Raw genomic sequence first — 11,326 nt, 5'->3', positions numbered from 1 at the left:
TTAGTTATTTTGGGTTTCTGAAAAAGAAAAACCATTGGCCCTTCATGTGCAGAGAGAGAGGGAGAGTGTGTGCAGGGAGTAAATTATCCTCTAGCCTCATGGGGGCACTGGAGAACAATTCATCATCAACTTGACAAACAAATATACTCCTTTTAGACTATAATGACTTAACTATTTAGTTTAAACACTCTAGACCTGAGGCTCATTTACACTCCAGCTATTTTACATTGCTCTCTCAGCATAAAGTGACATTAATGTGTAGTTTGCACCCACTTTAAAATCCATTTACACTGCTGGAGTATTCATACTTCTTCCTAATACAGGCAGATGTGAACCTAAAGGGCTCGCTAAGATATTAATGTTTATTAAAGAGACTTGATACAGGTATATTAAATTGTACCAACAAATGGTACCTAATAATAATGTCTTCTTTTAGCTTCAAACAACTGTATGTAGTATTATTTCTTTTTATATAAACACTGGTATAAAAAGGAGTGTGGGGGGACGGCCCACATGTCCAGTCCCAGCATTCAATTTCTGACATGGCTGCTAGCCCTTGTAAATCAGCATGCTGGTTTTCACACCCAGCAGGGGAGCCGTTATTTTTTTGTTTGCTTGCTTAGTTGTTGGAACTTGTGCTGGGCTAAATTCTCCTCTTTAACCTTTGGGAAACACTGGGAGCTGTGTGCCTGGAGGCTCTGATTTAGCAAGGCACTTGGGTTGTCAAATATTTGCAAGAATGACTTTCTAGTCAGGCAGATGCTTGCTAAAATGCAATATAAATGGAATGGAACCATGGGTCAAAATTTTCACCGGTGACTAATGCTTTTGACTTTTTGGGTGCCCAACTTAAGACACTTAGATGGAGCCTGCTTTTCTGATAGTATGCATTTTTTTTCAGATCATTTTCTAAAATTCAGGCCTTTCAATGTATTTAAAGGTAGCACTGCAACTTAACTTTGATATTGTCAAGCCTTTAGATATTGCATCATTTAATTTTCCTCCAGTGCAAATGCCATGCCATCTCTAAAGAAAAAAAAAAGAAAAAAAAGAAGAAGTCTGGTTCACCCCCCTATATTGGAACATCAGATACATTCATGTGTGATGAAATTTATCTTGCACAAATACTCACAGCAAGGTACTGCTATTAAATCCCTACCAGAGCCTTGGACAGATCCTTCACAAGCCATCTGCACCTAGGCAAATTTCATATACGGAGAAGAAAAGAGATGTCTGAAAATTAGTCTTCCTCATTCATACAAGTTATTTCAGTTTTGTTTCTGTAAAGACATGTGTGTCTAGGAATTGTCATTCATAGGTCCTTCTAGGTCACTAGCCCAGCTCTGACTGCATCCTAGTGCTAGAGTTGCCCCTTAGCTGGTATTAACCACATTACAGTGTGCAGCAACCAAGCACAGTGGAATGAATAAAGCTAGGTGAGATTTTCAAACTTCTAATCTGCATTGATTCTTACTCCGTGCTTTATCATTTCTATATCTGAGCACTCTCACAGGGCGCTGAGAAATGTCTAATTTCTGACAAGTATTTGTTCCCAAGTGACTGAGAAGTACAAGTCCTTTTCACTTTCTAAGTGGAACTGTGCTTAGTGTCTGTGGTTGGCACCCATGGTTTCACACAACCCACCAGGGTACAAAATTACCTATTTTAAAATAGCCCTGTGTCTATCTTAGCATTCTTGCTCTTCCCTATTTCACTCTTTGCTACCAACCTTTCAGCGTGTGGCAGTAACAGGAAGTAGAATTAGGGACAGCAAAAAAGCCAAACTCTTCACGTCTATAGGGTGAACTCCTCCAAACCTTGAAGTCAATTGCACAACTTCCATTGAAGTTATTAGCAACAGAAGCAGGCCATGAGTCAAGACTATGTATGCGTGTGTGTGTGTGTGTACATACATCTATGTGTGTGAGAAAAAGTCATCAAAACAAAAATTTTAAGTTTTAAGAGTGGCTTGGTCTAGCATTTAGAGAGAGACAACAGTCATGGTTAATTGCAGAACAATAAATCCCTTCCAAAAGGAAAACTTAACTTAATACTTTTTCCTGGGATTTTCTTCAGCATCCTCATTATCCATCATTTTAGAAAAACACAGAAGCTTAGCACAGCATTTTCTATGGTGGGATTCTAGATATTGAGGTAGTGCAGGAACACCAACCCCACTGGTCAAAGAAGTCATGTGGCTGTTCCTTCAAAATTGTGAGACTGGCTGAGAGAATCATGAGGTTAATGGTAATGAAATTCTTTTTATTTTGCCATCTGATTTTCTGAACTTTACATTGCACTCTGAGTATGTTTACAAGCTTTGTGCCCTACCCATGAAAACTGGAAATGTAGTCCTTCATTAAAAGAAAGCTAAGATTCTCATCAGATAACCCCAGGAATGGAGGACTTAAGGAGAAACACTAGGGCCGTGTCCAGACAAGCAGGGGGATGCACTCGCAGCATCATAAATTGCCTCACTGCACAACTCTGCACATGCCCTTTGTTGTGGGACAAATTTTCCTGTGACGGGCAAACAGCTACTGTCCAGCTCCTCCTGGCTCTTCAGCATGGGAGAGCTGGAAGCTGGGGCCAGCACCTGTGCTGGCCCCAGCAGTATTATCTGGTATCCTAGTGGTGTGCTGGAGCAGCAGTGGCAGCATGGAGGCCTGGCTGGCAGCCAGAGCATTGCTGTGGATGGCCTGATTTCCATTTGTGCCAGTGCACACTTTTTTTGCATGTGTTGAACCACTTTTTCTACCACCAGTTTTTTTTTTGGTTTTTTTGCTAACAGGAAATCTCAGTTGCAAATTATGCTGCCATTCGTAGTGCCACAAATAGGTCTGTGGCACCACAAACCGCACACCCCTACTTGTCTGGATGCAGCCAAGGGGTATAGATATATGAACAACTTACCACAGGATAAAAGGGATGGGACTTTGCCATACCTTAGCTTTTCCAGCCTAAACCACTCAGGGGGCATGTTCCCTGCTTAGCTGCAACTGGCATAAGCTTTCCCCTTCCAACTCTAGGAGAGAGAAGTGGCAAAGGACACTGGCATTGCAGAGGTCAGCTCTGGTTTTGCTGCTTGTACAGAAGTTCTGTCTTTTGAAAGAGATTCTCTGGGGAGCCACTTCACTTGGGTTGTTCCCAAGTGATTTTTCTCCCTGAGTCACCACACATACTCTGGGAGAAAAATGATGAACTTCTATAGACAGGTGGTTCTCCAGAAAAAGCAGGCCCATCACCTTCAGTGAAAGAGGGGGAAATTACTGTGGGTTAGCTTTTCACTTATTATAAGAGCGTGCACATGGGCAGTTCCTGTGAAGTAGCTGACATATGGTAGAGCTCTGCTGCTTTTTATTTTGTGGTAAATTGTTCCTATGTCTGTATCCTTAATGCCACTGGGTTCTTGCTGCCATCATGAAAATGACAACATTCCATTGCAGATATGATGTATCCAGATGTACTTTAACTACATTTCACATCAGACTACCTCTCTCCAAACAAAAGGTATCTTTGCGATCTGCATGGGTCAAGCTGCAGCAGTCACTCAAATACAGGATAGCAGGAGCGTAACACTTTTTTAGATTAGAGAATTTTTTATTGATGAAACCTCTTAACATGGTTATAGAGATCCAAACTCCTCTCTGAAAACACTGTGCTGATGTGAGAGAGATATGACACCATCAGTGTACTTACACCACTGCAAATCTCCTTACTTTAGACAGATGCCTAGGTACTGAAGATATTTGTGGTAAAGGATACCCAGATCTTACTTCTCCATACTGCATAAAATAAATACTCCCAGAAGGACTGTAAGTGGTTCATGGCAGCACATGGCACACAATGCAGAAACTGAAACTGAAGTGGAGACAAAGGAGTAAATACACTGAAAGATCCAGTGATCTGATCTTCCTCAGACTTGGCTGGGTTTTTGATCCATTTGTCAAGGGGAGATAATCAGAATAGCTGGCTCTGTTATTTATCTCTAACATTTTAAATCAACATTGACTGTATATAGACTTTGTTTCAAGACATCTTTCCAGCTAACTCAGCTCCACTCCCAGCTTTGGAAGCCATCTTATTAGAGACAACAAAATCCACCCCAAGTCACAGCTGGTAGCTTTCTTGGGCTATATATTCTCTTGCAGCTTTTTTTTTCTTTAAATGTGATGGGTCATTTTTATTCCTTACTCAGGGAGAGGGTGGGGATGGACAGCAGCCCTGATGTAACTTTGTTGCATCCATTCTAGCAGACTTGCTTTTCTAATGCCATTTGTTTAGTTCACCAAACCAGACAATGTAAAGAACAGACAGTAAATGGATTAACATTTGTATGATCATTAAAGTGACTTTCATGGCTTACAGCAAAATTATTTATCAAATTATATGATATACACCAAAAAGTAAAGAGATTGCTTTTCTGTCTTTTTCTATTATTTTCCCCAGTGAACTGCAACCACAGATAGTCAATGTTTATTTAAATGACTAACTCTAGCATTAAAAGTAAACTCTAGTAAAAGGTAAAAATGATAATCAAAACCAGCTGTAGAAGTTTTCAGACTTCTCCAGTACCTTGACTCTCCATCTCCTCTCTGGCCTAGCCTATTGGCCCTCCACAGTAACAAATCTTCTGGATTGGGATTACCAAGATCTAAACTGTTTCAAAACTCAACCTACCCTGGCTTGGCTTTGCTCCATATGATTCATTTGCCAGTTCTAAGTAAACTTAATATGTACCTGAATCTGAGAAAGGGGTTTTACCTGCGGTTACTGGAATTTGATTTGCTAATGAAATTCTCAGATACCTAGACTGTTAAACCACTCCTTAATGACTTCTTAGAAAGTGAATTGGTCATCTATAATTAAGTTCAAAACCCACTGCAAATGAATGCTAGCTTATCTCTCTCTTTTTTCCTAAGAAAACCTGAAAAGCAGAGGCAACAGGCAAAACATTTGTGGGGAAATGATCAAAAGCAAAGGTTACAATTAATATTGGCAAGATTTGATTTGCATTGGTAAATGTTGCTATTGGTAATTTCCCTTTCCTGCTAAAAATGAATTGAAGCAACTGACCACCTTTAGTAACCAATATTTGTAGAATGAGTCTGTCTTTTTTCATAAAAGAAATATATTACTTAAGAAACAATCAGAATCCATTTGTATACGTTTGCGCCCACATATCCAAGTTAATCTAGGCAAGAATGTGGCATTCAACAAGGCCTGAGATGACAAAGTAAAGAAATATGAAAAGATCATAATATATGATTTTCAGTTTTTTTTCCACTAATTCTTTATTAATGTCAATGTGAAGTCATACATTTTTAATAGAAAACTGTTGGTATTTGAATTTTTAAAGACATTCTAGTAATTTCAAAATTAAAGAAAAATCATTCTGGAAAACCTTCTGAACTATCAAATTGTGCCAAACCACACCTAATTTGTGCAAGCAGCAATGTGGACCAACCACATTCATGAACAGGCACATATGTAAAACTTAAAATATTTACTCTCTATCAAAATCCATGCTAAAGAATCGTACAAAGTTTAATCCTTCCAAACCTAGATATAAAATGGAAAAAAACCCTAGGAATAATATAGACAAGGAAATTGTATTTCATGTCTTTTTATGTAAGAGGCAAAAGGGTGTTCAATTTAAACTGAGAAAGGGCAATTTCAGAACTGATTAAAAGACATTTGTTTTTTCATATAGAACACTTTAGCATAGCTTGTGGAACTCTGCCCCAAGGTATTTTTGAAGAGGGCTTCAGAGGTAATCAAATATTTATGTAACAGTAATATTATAAAGTAAACATGAGCTTTAGTAGGGTTCTAAATGATCAACATTCAGAGGTGAAGTAAAACTCTTTATCAGTGGGGGTTATGAAAAATGGGGAAAATTACTTCATTTTTACCTATTACAAGTTTCCTTGCTCCTTCCTCTTAGGTTTCCAATATCTGCCACATCAGATAGTATACCAGAAGGACCACTGTTCTGCTCTGTATGCTTGTGCTCTCAAACAAAAGAGTTAAAAGAAAAGCCAAGTTGCCTTGAACCATAACAGTCAATGGGACAACCTCTGCCTACAAAAGCTTGTTAGTAGATTTTACATTACCAACATGGGAACTTTGTCAAAACAAATGTGTAGAAATGTTTACCAAAGGAAAGGTAGGTAAACATCTTTTACAGGTGCCAGTAACATGATAATATTCTTTAAAGTATGGAACACATGTATAGAGACGCTATTATAAATAGCCAATTGTTGAGAAAACTAACATTTTTACTATCTACAGAAACAATCATTTTGTTATTCCACTTTTTAAAAGCTCTATTTAATAGCTGACTCTTTCAGCTACTCTTTATTGAGCAGTGGAAACCTGTTTTTGAAATACATTACTGTGGGAATCCAGTTCACTCCAGTGCAGGAAACTTCATGAATAATTTTCTTCTGATAGCTAATGAGATTACTAACTCAGGGTTTGGAGCCTAAACATGAAATTTGAACCTTGACAAAAAGATTGCAAGTAAATTCTATCACTCTTCCTTAATCAATTCAAACATTCAACATTGTAGTTTATCAGTTTATTAATATGCAATATCAATTTTATCAGAACAGGAACATAAAGTTGATGAACTATAAGCCTGGAAAAAGAAGCTCATTTTACAAGATACAAATTGAGAACCAAACATCAAGCAAGTAAAGGTCTATTCTAATCCCTTCGCAGAGGTATAGATTGCAAATCAGATTCCCATGATAAAATCTAAAATACAGAGGTTTACTGGGATCAAAACTCTTCTTGGTGTCTAACAGATGACATGAAATTCAGACCCTGGTTAAATCAATGGCAAAACTACCATCGTAGCCATCAGTTTATGATGGTAGCTATGGGCCTTATCCTGATGCTGAAGAAGTCAAATTATTTCAGTATCTGTAAGATAAGAACATGTATTAGGATCTACTCCTGCTAACGCTGAAGATAATGGCAAAACTCCTGATGGCTTTAGTGGGTGCTGGGTCAGCCATTACATGGAATATAGTTTATATTAGTGATTAAATATGGTACAGAAAATAAAATCATGTTCTGATGGTATGGATTTAAACACCAACCATCTCTCTAATCAGCAGCAAATTGTGGCCGGGGGCAGTGGTAGTTCTGAAGAGCTGCCAGATACCTGTTTCTAAAATTGGTTGAGAATCTTTAAACAACTACTAAAAAAAAGGCTGTATCATTTTTGATGAATAAGTCTGAACCCTTAATACCGGAGAACTTGAAAAACAAGATTTAGCAAGCCTTAGCTTGTGCCTGATAAACAAGCCTGCTGTACCCAAAATGCAAAAATATTTCAAGTTGCAGCTAGATGGCTGAGTTGATAGAACATTATTATCCTCTTCTGACTTGGATAAAGCTCCTACACAAAAGCAGCTTGATATTTTCATTTTAATTGCTTTTAAATAACCTCTCATATTACCAACGTTTGCCATATAGAGAGTGGAATTTTTAAATAAGTCTATCACGGAAAGGGTCAGAACACCAGAAGCAAGGACAGCATCACCTAAGGGAATCTGTCTGACTTCTAAAGGAATGAGATTGACACCTGCCGTGGTCAGCTCCTAGTGCTTTTAGCCTATCAGACCATTTGCAACATGTACACTCTATACAAGAAATGCTAATAAAACACAAACTATTTTTCCCTTTGCAACATCAAGCATTTGCCACACACAAGATTTCAATTCAGAGGATCTCTATGTAAACTTAACAAGGTGAAAAGCAGCCCAGAAGATGCCTATCTAAAGAATAGGGGAGACCAAGGCTGTGAATATCCTATGCAAGCCCTAAAGAAGACCTGTAGTTGGTCTTCTCTCTAATGTCAAACTTCTCTAGTGCTTTCTCTCTAATATCATATACTTCTCGTTCAAGACTAACAGAGCTAACAAAAGGGGAGCTGTAGCAGACAGTACTTAAGTCAGCTTCATGCACTAGGGAGTGAGAAATGTGGGTGTGCCACCCCTAAGCTAGGAGCACAGCATGAAAGCAACACAAGCCACTGACAGACGTGGAAAAAAGCAAAAGAGCTTCATCAGAAGAGGCAGCGTATTAGCTTGGCCTGGCTCCACAGTGTCTGTATAGAACAGGCGCTTCAGTGGGGCTTTTTGGCACGTTGTCTAAAGCTGATTCATTAAGTTGTTAGATAAAAGTGCCAAAAAGCCCTATTGAAGCACCCAATCTATAAAGAAGTTGGGCGAGTGGATCCAACTAATGTGATGCCACTTCTGGGCATGAATGGCATTTGTTGCGGGGATGCACTGAGCTTAAAGTGCTGGTTTTTTCATGTCTGTGAGCAGCCATGGCTTCAATTAAGCAGTGGTCAGCAACAGATCTGTTCACCTGCAGAGCTGACCTTTTCTTTCCTGTGCCCTTGTGACAAAGTTTTTATCAGAATTTGCAGATTTGTTCTCTGGGCTGCCAACCATGCACCTTCATGCCTGCACAATCTCAATCCCTGCAGAGGTATCATCTCAGTGATGGCAGCAATCCATACCCACAATTCCAGGCTGCGGCTGATCTATATAGGTTTCTGGCTGCTAGTTTCATCGACAATTTCACATACTGTAGGTGGCATCTGCATTCCCAGAACAGACTCCTACTGTTTAGAATCTTCCTTTCTAGGCTTCTGCAATATAACTTTCCATTTGAAAGACTGCACCATTTTATAATGCACTCAGATTCTTCTGTTGCTCAAAAATAAGTCAGTCAATGAATGGCAAGATGAGATTAGCAATCTAAAGAATACAGTTTACAGTAAGCTCTTTTTATCATCATTGAAACTCTCTTTGGGTGCATCTACATGAGATGCTGACTGCGCAGGAGCCAAACACCACTGCGCAGTAGCGCATCACAGCACCAGTGGTATTAATATGCTACTGCGTAGTATTATTCAGCTACTGTGCAGTAGCATCACTTAGAAGGTGTTTGCTAGCACTACTGCATAGTAACTCCAGTTACTGCACATTTATTTAGTACTTGATTATACATAATTAAGTGTTAAATAAACATGCAGTAACCACACACTTTGTAGTAGCATCTCATGTAGACGCACCCTATGAGTACTATTAAGGTACATGATCCTATTCCCATTGCAATCAATTGGGAGTTTTGTTAGAGACTTCAGTGGAAAAAGGTCCAATGTCTCACATTTATGGTTTTTCAATGGAGCTATTATTACCTTAGAGATGATTATCTACAGGGGTCTCTAATCTCCCCTTTTGAAGGTGAAAGGGAACAAATTCTATTAGATTAACTGAAACTAGTGTGAGTTTTATAAGCAACATTAGAGGTAGCAAGATTTGGTCACTAGGAGAAGGAACAACACTCCTAAGAATATGTCTGATGGAGAAACTGAAATCATCTGCACTAACTTACAAATAATGAAATAGGTTAAACCATACTAGCTTCCACTCCAAGCTCTGTGACAGGCAAGTACAAAGGAGCCATATGTAGTAATCATACTTATTGCCTTGAGTATTTTTATTCAAATGCCCATTTTGAAAACTTGGCACCTTTGAGACAGACATGTGTCATCTTGTTTTAAGCTGCTCATCTTCACACGCTAACCGCGTTGAATGGATGGTGGGGCTAAGGGTGAATAGCACTTATCACAGTTGTAGTTTGTGTTTGACTGTGAACACATTTCCTCTGATCAAGTGGAAGAGTGGTCTCAAGGGACAGCTGTAGGTGCTGAGCCCTTGCTTGAAATGACGCAGAAAGGTTTGAGGGAGGCATCTGACTAGAAATACCCAGTTCAGAAAAGAAAACATTTACATAAAAGCCTGTATAATTGTTTAGTGCTTTACATATGTTTTGAGGTGAATTTATTATTATAGCAGGTATTGTTCCACCAGATTCATTTACATTCTCTCAGCTAAATACAGCTCTAGGATCCAAGACATAATTGAACAGGTGGCTAACACAATATGCTATTTTTAGCTATACCTGCATATTAAAGTATAACTGGTATAACTGCTTGTTTCAGTATTCCCCCTGGAGATCTCTTTTAGACCTCTCATGGGCTGTTACATACAGTATGACTTGTGAGCTGGCACATGCCATAAAATATATATGTAGGGGCATTGTGTTTAAAGTAATGCAGTAAAGTCTTTTTTTTTATGATACTGAGCTCAATCATTTTTATTTAGTTTTGGAAAGATAGACTTGTTAGTTACCAAAATGAGCAAAACAGTAATTTATAGATTGTTAGGAAACAAAACCTAATCATCTGTACACCTATACAGCTGGGACCTATAAAAGCATCAGAAAAAAAAAAGGTATTTTTAAAAAAACATATTGCTCCAAATGTTCAGACATCTTTATTTTACCTCTTTATAAAAATGGAAAAACAATTCACTTACATCAAGTCTTCTGGTGTAAAATCGGAGCCCTTCATTCTGAAGGTATTTCAACAGGTTCCAATCCATAGTCAAATCATCTGTACATTCATTTTATCTACAGATAGGCAAGTATAGTTTCAACACTGTTGGCAAGTACATGAAGAACATAACAAAGCTTGAAAGTCAAACAGTTTCGGGTTTGACACTGGATACTCCCTAAAGTGCTCCATCATTATTTGAAGCAAAGCAATACAAAGGATAGTTTCTCCTTAAAATACTTTAATCTTAAAAATCCAGCGGATAAAGAATACTTCATAACTTAAGTTTAGCTTTAGTTCTTTGGTTATATGCAAATCCTAAACACCTTCCCACATACCAGACACCTTTCAGTTGACCAAATAATGTCCATTGCAGACAAGAGGTAAGGAATAGTTTTAACTCCATTATGTTACTTTGACTTGGTAAGAAATGTGACCACTCATGCCACCAATAAACAACACACCGCACAAAGAAAATGTGAAGTCTAATTGTGTTCTTTAGACAGAGTTGGGAAAAATAGATATTGTTATTTTTTAAAGAGCAAAATATTAACTAAACTGACTGCAACGTAGTTTCCATTTTCTGCTTTATTGTTTACAGCATAAACTATATTAAAGAATTCCTAGATGGAAAAACCCGTATAAAGGAGATAATTTTTCTCTTTTCATTTACATTGTATAGTGAAAAACCTCAGAAATTTTGGACAGATCCTGTTGAATATTATGATCCTAAGTAATACTGTAATGGTAAAGAGCCTCACTGAATGGAGATCTTGAGCTATGACCAGCAGTGTTGCAATGAAATAAGTACTTTATTCATGAAACAAGTTCTGGTCACCTCATTAGAGCATGTAACATTACACATGCAGGTTGCAAGATATGCAAGCTCAAACATTTTAG

Source organism: Crocodylus siamensis, chromosome 3 (assembly GCF_052110815.1).
Source record: "Crocodylus siamensis isolate JL-2025a chromosome 3, ASM5211081v1, whole genome shotgun sequence".
Lineage (NCBI taxonomy): Eukaryota > Metazoa > Chordata > Crocodylia > Crocodylidae > Crocodylus > Crocodylus siamensis.
Note: the sequence above shows the minus strand (reverse complement) of the source record.